Source organism: Myotis brandtii, unplaced genomic scaffold, assembly GCF_000412655.1.
Source record: "Myotis brandtii unplaced genomic scaffold, ASM41265v1 scaffold206, whole genome shotgun sequence".
NCBI classification, from domain to species: Eukaryota; Metazoa; Chordata; class Mammalia; order Chiroptera; family Vespertilionidae; genus Myotis; species Myotis brandtii.
Window position 1 is genome coordinate 1,402,989 of NW_005357691.1, and position 3,432 is coordinate 1,406,420.

Consider the following 3,432-nt stretch of genomic DNA (forward strand, 5'->3'; position numbering starts at 1 on the left):
TATATAAATTTATTAATAAATAAACAGTAACAAAATGATATAACAACAGAGGCATGATATAAAAACAACAAAAACATGATATGAAAACAACAGTGATGCAAACAATGACTGATAAAGTGATTGAACTTATTCTAATATCTCCCTGTACACCACATTAAGAGTGAAAACACTTTCAGAGTGCTTGACTAATTTCCCTTGTGATGAAGTATTTACAACTTTAACTTTAACATCATACGCTCTTTGAACTCGAGAGAAAGCAACATATAACTGACCATGTGCAAAAATGGGTTCAGGTAGGAATATTCCTACTCTGTCTAGAGTTTGTCCTTGTGATTTATTAATAGTCATAGCAAATGCTGGCATCATGGGAAACTGTCGTCGGATTAATTTAAATGGGAGGCCAGTGTCCGATGAAGACAAATCAATTCTTGGAATCAGAACAACCTCTCCCTCTGCAGATCCTGTTAATACTTCAGCTTCAATAATGTTAGGTCATAATCTTTTAATAATAAATCTAGCACCATTACAAAGACCCCATTTACTATTAAGATTTCTCAGTAGCATGATGATTGCACCCACTTTTAATTTTATTTTATGACATGGCATTCCCGAAGGAGTAATACTATTAAGAAATTTGATGGGAAAATTTTCCTTTTCAGTATCATCTGTTGAATCAATGAAATCATCACTCAAATATGTGTGAAAATCTCCATTGAGTATATCCAAAATTTCTTCATCTAATTTTTGAACATGCTCATTTTTTTGGACAGAGAATTGCACATTTAGATATATTTTTAATATTATGTATCGATATATCAAAGGTATATCTATACCAAAGGTAGCTTCAATAATAGATCCATTACAAATCATTACACAGGGGATTTCAATAATATCTGTTCCTAAATGAAGACTGCTGTTGTTTGCCATCTCCAAGTTTTACTAACCATCCTATCTAATAATAGACAAAGATTGAAATTGACCGTACCTTTGCTACGCCTCCCATTGGCTAATCAGAGAGATATGCAAATTAACCACCAACAAAGATGGCGGTTAATTTGCATACGTAGGCACGAAGCAGCGGAGCAAAGACTGAAGGCAGCTCTGGCGGCCGGAGCTCTATCCACTGAGCCAAACCAGCCAGGGCAAGTTCCTTATAATTCTTATTAAGTTGCTTGTAGTTCTCAAGTTGTTTTAATACCTTTATAACCATTACTTTGAACTCTTTATCTGACAAATTGCTTGACTCCATTTCATTTATTTTATTTTCTGGAGATTTCTCTGTTTCTTTTATTTGGTGGTTGTGTCTTTGTCTCTCCATTTTAGTGGTCTAGTTGTCCAGGGCGCCAGGTGAGGCTGTCAGGATCATAGGGGCAGGTCCATGCTTTTGGAGGTGATGGGTTGTTCTGGATCACAATGATGGGTTTTATCTTCTGGTGGTCCTTGGTTAGGTGCCCCTGGTTATTGTGGCAAGTCTGTGCATCTTGTCATGTTGGGTTGCAGTGGGATCTGGTTACCAGGGGCACTGGGTCAGGCATGCCTGGTTGTGGAGACAGGTCTGTGTGTCTGGGGGTATCAGGTCATGGCTATGGGCATGGTTGCAAGGTGGTGGGGCTGGTTGTCCAGGGGTGCTGGGTCAGGCTCAATGGGTCACAATGGCAGGTCCATGTGTCTGGGGCCATCGGATCATGGTGGCGGGCTGGATGCCCCATGTCAAGGTGGTGGGGCCAGTGGTCCAGGAGTGCCAAGTTGGGTGTGTCTTGATGGGCCAGCAAGTCTGTATGTCTGGGTGGGCTGTGTGTGAAGGCACTGGGGCAAGCCAGACCTACCACTCATCAAGAGGGTGGGGTGGGCTGGGAGCTCCACTCCTCTCATTTGGGGTGGTCATGCAGCTCATTAAGAGGCAACAACTCTCTGATTCTATTTCCCTTCCTACATTTGCCTTGCAATGGACATGTACCTCAGTCACCAACTAGCCAAACTCTTAGAAGTTGTCTATTAGTCTGTAGGGAGGTTTGGGTGTGGAGTAGGGGCTGCTTTCTTATTATTTAACTAGAGGCCCAGTGCACGAATTCATGCACCAGTGGGATCCCTTTGCCTGGCCTGTGAAATAAGGCCAAAACTGGCTCTCTGATATCCCCTGAGGGGTCCTGGATTGTGAGAGTGTGCAGGCCAGGCTGAGGGACCCCACCAGTGCACAATCGGGGCCGGGGAGGGATGCAGGAGGTTGACCAGCTGGGGAGGGACCATGGGAGGGCTCCAGGGCATGTCCAGCCCATCTTGCCCAGTCCCAATTGGCCGGACCCCAGCAACAAGCTAACCTACAGGTGGTCAGTGCATGTCATAGTGACTGGTCAACCAGTTGACTGTCTTCCCCCTGGTGGTCAGTGCACATCATAATGAGCAGTTGAGCAGCCTTAGCATATCATTAGCATATTACACTTTGATTGATTGAATGGACGACTGGACACTTAGCATATTAGGCTTTTATTATATAGGATAATGTTGGAAGTGCTGGGTCCACTGCCAGAGTTATGTGTTATATGAGCACAGCAGAGGCTGGCTGCTGTCACTACCAGGGTTTTCTGAGGATCCTTAAACTATCATGAATGTGTCATCTTGATAGTGGATCCTTCAGCTTCAGTTGGACTATCTTAGCTAGTGCCACATGGACCAGTGGCCAGCCATCCACAAACTGAGTTCTTCCCAAATTGCTGAATCATAAGGAAAATAAATTATTGTGTTATTTAAGCACTAAGCAATTGTGTAGTTATTTCTATGTGCAAGGAATTCTGCTCCAATGGCTGCTGCCAAGAGCAGAGGATTGTAAGCCTTTGGGATTATTTTGTAAATTACAAAAGCAATGTACATTTTATATAGAAAAATTAGGAATATAGAAAAAGAAAAGTTAAAATCACCCATTGTGCCACAATCCAATGTAATAAAAGACAAACATGCAAATTGACTGTACCTTCGCTACGCCTTAAGCCATGCCCACCAGCCAATCAGAGTGACTATATGCAAATTAACCGAACCAAGATGGCGGCCGGCAGCCACGGAGCTGAAGCGAGCAGGAGGCTTGGTTGCTCCAGTGATGGAGGAAGCCAAGCTTCCCGGCTGGCTCTGAGCTCCACTGAAGGCAACAAAGTTTCAATTATAGAAGGTAAATAAATCCCAGAATAAAAGAAAAAAGAAAAAAAAGGAGAGGCTGGGAGCTTCCATCGCCGAGGGGCTTGGCCAGCCTGAAAACGGCCCTCAGCTCCTCACCCAGACTGGCCAGGAACCCCAGTGGGGACCCCCACCCTGAAGGGGGTGTGATCAGCCTGCAAACAGCCATCAGCCCCTCACCCAGGCTTGCCAGGCACCCCAGTGGGGACTCCCACCCTGGAGGGGGTGTGACCAGCTGCAAACAGCCATCAGCCCCTCACCCAGGCT